Here is a 10,124-nt window from a genome sequence, read left to right as displayed (position 1 = left end):
TGAAGCGCATGAAGAAACTCCATACTGATGGATTACTTGAATCACTTGACTTTGAGTCACTTGATAGATGCGAAGCATGTCTAATGGGAAAAATGACTAAGACTCCATTTTCTCGGTATGATGGAGCGAGCTACCGACTTATTGGAAATCATACATACCGATGTGTGCGGACCAATGAGTATAGCATCGCGAGGTGGTTATCGTTATGTTCTAACCTTCACAGATGATCCGAGTAGATATGGGTATATCTATTTCATGAAACATAAATCCGAAACTTTCGAGAAGTTTAAGGAATTTCAAAGTGAAGTAGAAAATCAACGTAACAAGAAGATAAAATTTCTACGATCTGATCGTGGAGGTGAATATCTGAGTTATGAGTTTGGCATGCATTTAAAGAAATGCGGAATACTTTCACAATTGACACCGCCGGGAACACCACAACGAAACGGTGTATCCGAACGTCGTAATCGAACTCTCTTAGATATGGTTCGTTCTATGATGTCTCTTACCGATTTGCCATTATCATTTTGGAGTTATGCATTAGAGACAGACCGCATTCACTTTAAATAGAGCACCATCAAAATCCGTAGAAACGACACCGTATGAATTATGGTTTAATAAGAAACCTAAGTCAGTCGTTCTCGAAAGTTTGGGGTTGCGAAGCCTATGTAAAAAAGTTACAACCGGACAAGCTAGAACCCAAAGCGGAGAAATGCGTCTTCATAGGATACCCTAAGGAAACTATAGGGTATACTTTCTATCACAAATCCGAAGGCAAAATATTTGTTGCAAAGAACGGAACCTTTCTTGAGAAAGAATTTCTCACTAAAGAAGTGATCGGAAGAAAAGTAGAACTCGATGAGATTGATGAATCTATACTCGTTGATCGCAGTAGCGCAAGATCGGAAGTTGTACCCGTACCGCCTACACCGGCAACAGAGGAAGCTAATGATAATGATCATGAAACTTCGAACGAGGAAACTATCGAACCTCGCAGATCGACAAGGGAACGTGCCACTCCCGATTGGTATGATCCTTGTCTAAATGTCATGATTGTGGATAACAATGATGAGGACCCCGCGACGTATGAAGAAGCGATGATGAGCCCAGATTCCAACAAATGGCAAGAAGCCATGAAATCCGAAATGGGATCCATGTATGATAACAAAGTATGGACTTTGGTAGACTTACCCGATAGCCGAAAGGCTGTCGAGAATAAATGGATCTTCAAGAGAAAAACAGATGCCGATGGTAATATTATCGTCTATAAAGCTCGACTTGTCGCAAAGGGTTTCCGACAAATTCAAGGAGTTGACTACGATGAGACTTTCTCACTCGTAGCGAAGCTAAAATCTGTGAGGATTTTGTTAGCAATAGCTGCATTTTTCGATTATGAGATTTGGCAGTATGGATGTCAAAACGGCGTTCCTTAATGGAGACATTGAGGAAGAGTTGTATATGGTACAACCCAAAGGTTTTGTCGATCCTAAAAATGCCGACAAAGTATGCAAACTTCAGCGTTCAATCTATGGACCGAAGCAAGCATCAAGAAGTTGGAACCGACGCTTTGATAAGGTGATCAAAGACTTTGGGTTTATACAAGTGTCATGGAGAGGCCTCGTATTTACAAGAAAGTGAGTGGGAGCTCCGTAGCATTCCCGATATTATATGTAGATGACATATTATTAATTGGGAATGATATAGAACTATTAAGCAAGTGTAAAAGGTTATTTGAATAATAGTTTTTCAATGAAAGACCTTGGTGAAGCATCGTATATATTAGGCATCAAGATTTATAGAGATAGATCAAGACGCCTAATAGGGCTATCGCAGAGTACATATCTCGGACAAGATTCTAAAGAAATTTAGAATGGACGAAAGTAAGAAAGGATTCTTACCTATGTTACTAGTGCAAGGTCTTGAGTAAGACTCAAGGACCGGCTACGGCAGATGAAAGAGAAAGGATGAGTAATATCCCCTATGCCTCGGCAGTAGGATCTATCATGTATGCCATGCTATGTACTAGACCGGATATAGCACATGCTCGTTAGTTTGACTAGCAGATATCAAAGTGATCCAGGAATGGAACACTCGGACAGCGGTCAAGAATATCCTGAAGTACTTGAAAAGAACTAAGGATATGTTTCTTTGTTATGGAGGTGACCAAGAGCTCGTTGTAAATGGTTACACCGATGCAAGTTGGAACACTGATCCTGATGACTCTAAGTCACAATCTGGGTACGTGTTTATATTGAATGGTGCTGCAGATAAGCCGGGCAAGCTCGAAGCACTGCACGGTGGCGAAGTCTTCAACAGAATCATAGTACATAGCGGCTTCAGAGGCTTCATCAGAAGCGGTATGGATGAAGAGGTTCATTGTAGAGCTCGGTGTGGTTCCTAGTGCATTGGACCCATTAATCATTTACTGTGATAACATGGGTGCCATCGCCAATGCACAAGAGCCAAGGTCACACAAGAGGCTGAAGCATATCAAGCTGCGTTACCACTCGATTCGCGAGTACATCGAAGATGGAGAAGTAAAGATTTGCAAAGTACACACCGATCCGAATGTAGCAGATCCGTTGACTAAAGCTCTCCCTAGGGCAAAGCATGACCAACACCCGAATGCCATGGGTGTTAGGTATATTACAATGTAATCTAGATTATTGACTCTAGTGCAAGTGGGAGACTCGAAGGAGATATGCCCTAGAGGCAATAATAAAAGTAGTTATTATTTATATCTCTATGTTTATGATAAATGTTTATATATCATGCTAGAATTGTATTAACCGAAACATTAGTACATGTGTGATATGTAGACAAACAAGAAGTCCCTAGTATGCCTCTTAAACTAGCTTGTTGATTAATGGATGATTAGTTTCATAATCATGAACATTGGATGTTATTAATAACAAGGTTATATCATTATATGAATGATGTAATGGACACACCCAATTAAGCGTAGCATAAGATCTCGTCATTAAGTTGTTTGCTATAAGCTTTCGATACATAGTTACCTAGTCCTTATGACCATGAGATCATGTAAATCACTTATACCGGAAAGGTACTTTGATTACACCAAACACCACTCGCGTAAATGGGTGGCTATAAAGGTGGGATTAAGTATCCGGAAAGTATGAGTTGAGGCATATGGATCAATAGTGGGATTTGTCCATCCCGATGATGGATAGATATACTCGGGCCCTCTCGGTGGAATGTCGTCTAATGTCTTGCAAGCATATGAATGAGTTCATAAGAGACCACATACCACGGTACGAGTAAAGAGTACTTGTCAGAGACGAGGTTGAACAAGGTATAGAGTGATACCGAAGATCAAACCTCGGACAAGTAAAATATCGCGAGACAAAGGGAATTGGTAATGTATGTGAATGGTTCATTCGATCACTAAAGTCATCGTTGAATATGTGGGAGCCATTATGGATCTCCAGATCCCGCTATTGGTTATTGGTCGGAGTGAGTACTCAACCATGTCCGCATAGTTCTCGAACCGTAGGGTGACACACTTAAAGTTGGATGTTGAAATGGTAGTTCTTGAATATGGAATGAAGTTGGAATATTTGTTCGGAGTCCCGGATGTGATCTCGAACATCACGAGGAGTCCCGGAATGGTCCGGAGAATAAGATTCATATATAGGATGTCATTTTATGTGAATAAAATGTCGCGGAAGGTTCTATGGAAGGTTCTAGAAGGTTCTAGAAAAGTCCGGAAGAAACCACCAAGGAAGGTGGAGTCCACAAGGGACTCCACCCCCCATGGCCGGCCAACCCTAGTGGGGGAGGAGTCCCAAGTGGACTCCCCTTAGGGGCCGGCCACCCCCACATGGGAGGTGGGAATCCCACCTTTGGGTGGGAGTCCTAGTTGGGCTAGGATTGCCCCCCCTATGGAAGGATTTGGTTCGGGTCTTATTCGAAGACTTGGACACCACCTCTTGGGGTTCCACCTATATAATGAGGGCCAAGGGGAGGGGGCCGGCCACCTCAAACACCACCAAGGTGGCCGCACCCCTATAGTGGCCGGCGCCCCCTCTCCCCAAACCCTAGCCGCCCCGCTCCTCCACTTCCCGCACGCTTAGCGAAGCTCCGCCGGACTTCTTCACCACCACCGACACCACGCCGTCGTGCCGTCGGATTCAAGAGGAGCTACTACTTCCGCTGCCCGCCGGAACGGGAGGTGGACGTCGTCTTCATCAACAACCGGACGTGTGACCGAGTACGGAGGTGCTGCCCGTTCGTGGCGCCGGAACCGATCGTGATCAAGATCTTCTACGCGCTTTTGCAAGCGGCAAGTGAACGTCTACCGCAGCAACAAGAGCCTCATCTTGTAGGCTTTGGAATCTCTTCAAGGGTGAGACTCGATACCCCCTCGTTGCTACCGTCTTCTAGATTGCATCTTGGCTTGGATTGCGTGTTCGCGGTAGGAAAATTTTTGTTTTCTATGCAACGTTATCCTACATTGCTCATTGCTCCTCTGGTAATCATCTCTGTTGTTTCCTCCGGCGCTTGCTCGGAAGCCAGCCGAGATTTGCCGGCCTGGAGCATCATAGCTTGAGTACTGGCGAGGAAAACATCGCCTACTTTGATAATTTCGGCCGCGGTCCTCCTCTGGTGACCTATGCCGTTTGTTGTGAAAAGCATCTTCTCCATCTGCCCATCTATTTGCTATCTCCATTAACGTGGATACTGTCTTTGGATTGGTTCTCCCCAAATCCTCGACAAAATCTCCTCGCCTGATTCCTGCGACAAATCTATTGCTCTCTCGTCAGATATATTCTCTGCCGAGTTTTTGATGATATTCCACCTTTGGATATACTTTCTCATTGGCTCGTCTGGCTTTTGTCGGCACGCCCTCAGTTCCTCTAGCGATGCAGGTTTTTTGCAGGTAGACCGGAAATTCTTGACGAATACATCCTCGAAGCTATCACAGCTGTCGATAGATCCTGGAGGAAGTTTCTTTATCCAAGATCGCGCGGCTCCGCTCAAATGCACCTGGATGCTTTGCATAGCTGTTGCTCTGGTTCCTCCTGTAAGTTTCACCGTCTCGAGGTAATCAACTAGCCAATCCTCTGGATCTTGCAGGCCGTTGAATTTCTTGAAGTTATCAGACAACTTAAATCCCGAAGGGACTCGAGTTTTTCGGACTCTCCTCGTGAAGTATGGCAAACCGCACATATCCTCGTCGTTTAGCTCTGGGGAATGCCGCTGTTCTCTTCTACTTTGTCGCGCTCTGTCGACCCTTGCTTGTGCTGCCGTGTCTCTTGCTCCACTTGGTCCTTCGGGAGCTGCTGCTGTTGCTGCCGCAGGTCGTGGACTATTTTGCCTTGCTGTTCCTTCGGGGGGTGTTGATGCAAACGCCGTTCCCATGGCTCCAACTCCTGCCATTGCCATGTTGTACAATGCTTCCCTTGGATCTCCTGGAGGTGGCCTGGATGCAAGGATGAAAGCTTGTGTCGCCATATACCCAGCTTCTGGTGTCTTGGGGATTATGTTCCCTCTCGTGTCTATCGACATAAAAGACATGTCGAGGTTTTGAACCAAGTGCTCTCTTTCTCCTTCAGGTATGTTTTGCAACCTTGATCTTGCTCTGTTCCGAGCTTCCCTGTGGCTATCTCCCGAAGTTCCAGATTGTCGACTCAACTCTGCCCTTCGCCTGCTTGATGCAGAGGCTGCCTCCTTTCTTCTGTTTAGAGCTGCTGTCTGTTTTTCCAATTTCCTTGCAGCTCGTGCGAGCCTATATTGATATGCTTGTAACTCTTCTGGTGTGGCTGTTGTGGCCATTGGTTCTGAGCCATCCATAGCTCTTGCGGCTCTATCCCATGCTGCTTGCGGAAGTTGAACTCTATCTCGAGGCTCAGATCCGATATATTTGTTGCCTAGACCTCGTCGCAAATCAGAGGGATCGACGTATGGATTTCCCAAATCGTCGAAAGCCTCAGATGTTTCCTCCTGATCACGGCTTGGCTCTCCGATGACATAAATCTGATGGTACTTTGTATTCAGATCTATGTTGGGTTTGGTGACACCATCATAAAGATTGGTGAAGACCTTGCCCACTGTAGCGGATTTGTCGATGAAGTCGAAGCTGTCGACACTGCTTGAGTCATCGCTTATATATGAGTCCGCGGATGACTCAAACGACATGTCGCTGAAGATCTTGGCGAGCTTTTCGCTTGCCCTGGTGCTGATGAAGCGTGGCGATGAAGTTTCCTCCTCTCCCGACTCGATTGACGTTGTTGAGTGCGAAAAATCGGAATCGACCGCCGACAATCCCGACGAGATCGGAATTTCGACACGATACGCTCCCTCTTTCTCGACGTGAAAGTGAAACCTTCCGAACGTCATCTCCATAGGCTCCTCCAGATATGCATATGCATCCAAACGGGAGGGCGGGTGAGGAACAAAATCGACAGGACCAGTTGCGATCTGTTTACCTCGATCCATCGCGTTGCTTGCTGTTGATGAAGTCGACGATCTTGAACGTGCCATCGAGATCAGATCCTTGATGCCTCTAATTCCCACAGACGGCGCCAATTGACAACGGATTAACTTGCCAATGCCTACGGGTTGTAGACTAGGGTTTAGTTGGAAGTAGTGGGCAAGTAGATCTTGAAGGTTTCAGCCGAAAAATACTCGACGAATATGAAAACTAGGGTTTGAGAGACAATGATTCGATACTTTCTTTGTCCCTCGACTCACCCTTATATAGGAGGTGGAGCCGAGGGATTCATATTGTACAAGTTACAGAGTCCGGGAAGGTTTCTAACTCATCCAGCAAGATTACAAGTAATGCTTCCTATTACAACTCTAGCTTTCCTTAACAATATCTTGGGCTTCCGAATCTTCTTGTTCTTCGAGTAGTGGGCCTTCAGTAAACCCCGGGTACTATCTTCGGCAGGCCCATTGGGGATGCCTATGTCAGTCATCGATTGAGAGCTTGTTCCGCTTTCTTGCCAACTATAAAAGAATAAGATACAAATGAATACATGAAACAACTATTACTGAAACTCAGCACAACTTATGATAAGAAAACAAATTTGTGAAGATTGTTTTTGTACCTCTTTATTTCTTTCATTATCCGTTCTCTCGCTGACAATTCTGCGGATGTACTCGCAAACGAAGAATCCACAGAGATCAGTCCCTTCTGGTTGTTGCGGGCATTTCTTTACAAGAATATAATTCAATCAAACAATAGTCAAGTATGATAATTAAAGGTGTGTGGACCTAGGTAGTACTACTTACTTTCGCACGCCATCGCAGCTTCGGTGTCCATTCATGGGACTTATCTTCCTTGATGAAAGTTTCCCATACGCTGCTCGACAAAAGAAAATGCATAAAAGAGTCATCAATTAGTTCATAGCAGGAAATTAACGAAACAAACCGATAAGAATTAAAATTACCTTCTGAGCATTAAATAACAAGACCCGTATAGTTCCGAATTTTTGCTTAGTGAGTCAAAGACTTCAACTTATCCAATTTCCATATTGATGACGAGAAGAATAAAGTGAAACCTACGCACGTTTCAATATGTAGTGTCATATATATAAGTCATTAGTTCAAATTTTGACATATGGTGAGCAAAATATAATGTGTTATAAGACAGTAAGACTCACTCGAAGTTGTCAGGCCAAATTATTACCTTTTTGTCACGTTGTCGCTTCAAAAACCTTAGCAAAGTCTGCGGTGTATCCTTGTTATAGAGGGGATCTTCTATGGTTTTAACATGCATTGTGTGCGGGTCAATGAACCCAATGTCTGTGATATCGTCCCTTTTGCATTCGAGCATCTTCGATCCGCATAATATAGCGCACAAAAGATTATAATCTGCGGACAATGAACGAGCTGAGCTAAAGACTTCTCAAATTAAATAAATAAATCACTTACAGACAATAGCAACTGATGATTGATTTGTCGAGGGCCCGGAGATTGTATAACTGAAAGAGTTCGGCGAAGTCAATGTTCACACAGTACTCCTGGAAGTAGTGCTCTTCCCTAACTTGCACCATGATAGTCTCGATCCCTTCCTTTGAGGCATTAAGGTACCACGAATGCAAGTTACACATACATGTTTGTACCTTCCTGAGATTCTTGACCAAATCTTTCCCTTGAACAAATTGATATGCTCGTTCAGCGAAGGCGTAATCAGTTGTGTCTTGTCGAGAACTTTGAACGGGCTTCCCGTCAAACACCTTGAGAGGGGCGACCGATTGAACGGGTTGTTGTCCGAGCTGGTAGACTTGGTGTATCCCTTTTATCTCCCTGATACCCGATTGAACGGGTTCTGTCGCCTCGATCATCTTGTCATACGACCTTTCAATAGAACGCGCATAGTCAGATGCCGGCGATGGTACAGGGTCATATAGATTCTCAACGGTACGCACAACTTTCACCGGATCTAGTGTCTTCTCGAAAGGTATCTCTGGCACTTTCGGTGCAATTTTTTTTTCAACTCGGCCTGAACGGCCTCCGCGTTTTCCTCGGGAGTTTTTTCCCAAGGTAACTTCTCAGTAGGTGGCAGTTGTTTCTCCTTTCTAGCTTTCTTCCTAGGCGGCGTACCGTTCCGCTTAACGGACGCTGTCTTACACGGGGGATCTCGAGATGGTGGACTCACGCTGGGGTCCCTCTCAGGTAGGTGTGGACTTGGCTGCTCACCAGGACTGCCACCAGGAGGAGTCGATGGCATTTGCTGCTCATGTGTAGGAGTCGGTGGCCTTTGCAAAAGGACGACGTACTTCTTCGGCCATAGGGAGAAACCGTGATTGACATCGGCCAGTGTCCTCTCATCTTCACCTCTAGGAATATCAAGCTCCACTTGTTTCAAAACCCGGAACAACTTCATCCACCCCGACACGAACACAGCCAGGTGGAATGGGCATATGATGGTGCATTGCTCCATCTTCACTTGGGTACACATAGCCGACCGCCACCTTAACGGACGCGGTCCTGAATAACATATGTAGCTCGCAATCTGTCTTCTCCGTGACATAATCCACGGGGTAGCTTCCTCCACATCCGTCAAGATGCGAGGAACCGACACTGCTTCTTCGCTGAGATGGGGCAGCATCGGCTTGTGGATCATGTAGAAACAGCGGCTGATCAGGTGCCATCTGATTTCTCTCAAGAGCCTCCACCCTAGTTAACAATTCCGTTACAATGTCGGCGTCCTTCTTCTTCTTTTGCGAACGTCTTCTATAAGTGTCAGCGCTGTCCGGCCACGCTTCCTTCATGGTGAGACCTAGGCGAGCTCGTACCCGTCCAACGTGTTCAGGGTTCCCCAGAGCGAGTGTCAGCTCGTCATTCTCTCGATCGGGAATGTACTCTCCCTTTCTGACCTTTTCAATTGCATCTACAAGCTTCGGTACAATTGCCTCAATTTTTTCCTTCCATTTTCCCTTCGCAACGATCAGCCCTGTCTTTGGGTCCAACCCTGCCCCATGAGCGAACAACCAGAACTTGGACCGTTCGGGCCAGTCCCATGTCTGTGGAGTGATTCCTGCATTCATCAGTTTATTCTCAAACGCTGTCCACTTCGGAATGGCACTCTTGTAGCCACCTGACCCCAAATGATGCGGAAGTTTCTTCTTTGAAGCATTTTCGGTATTTTTCTTCGATCGGTACACAAAAGTAGACGATTGCTTATACTCCTTAAATGCGGGCCAGTGATCTTTTGTCTTCACTAGATTATCATCGAATACTGGATCTTCATTCTTATATTTGTCCCATAAATTTTTCTTCCAGGTCTGGAATTGTATGGCCATCTTCTTCCATGTCCATTCCTTGACTTTATTCTTCTGGCCTTCCGTCATGTCTTCCGGTAGGCTGAACTTTGTCAGTAGCGTGTCCCAAAGAAAATTTTTCATCGTGTCGTTGACATAACTAGCACGACTCTCCGCATTCTTCGGCTTATGCCACTCTTGAATGCTGATCGGTACATGGTCCCTAACAATAACTCCGGCTTGACTTGTAAATTTGCGGCAAAACTCCTTGGGATGCTCTGGTTCACCATTATCATTGAATGCCGTGAGGGCTAACCTGCCCTCGCCCTTTAGCACCCGCGTCGGGCCTCATTTTGTTTTAAAGGACTTGCTCGATGATCCAGAAGGCTAAAA

Source organism: Lolium rigidum, chromosome 3 (assembly GCF_022539505.1).
Source record: "Lolium rigidum isolate FL_2022 chromosome 3, APGP_CSIRO_Lrig_0.1, whole genome shotgun sequence".
Lineage (NCBI taxonomy): Eukaryota > Viridiplantae > Streptophyta > Magnoliopsida > Poales > Poaceae > Lolium > Lolium rigidum.
Note: the sequence above shows the minus strand (reverse complement) of the source record.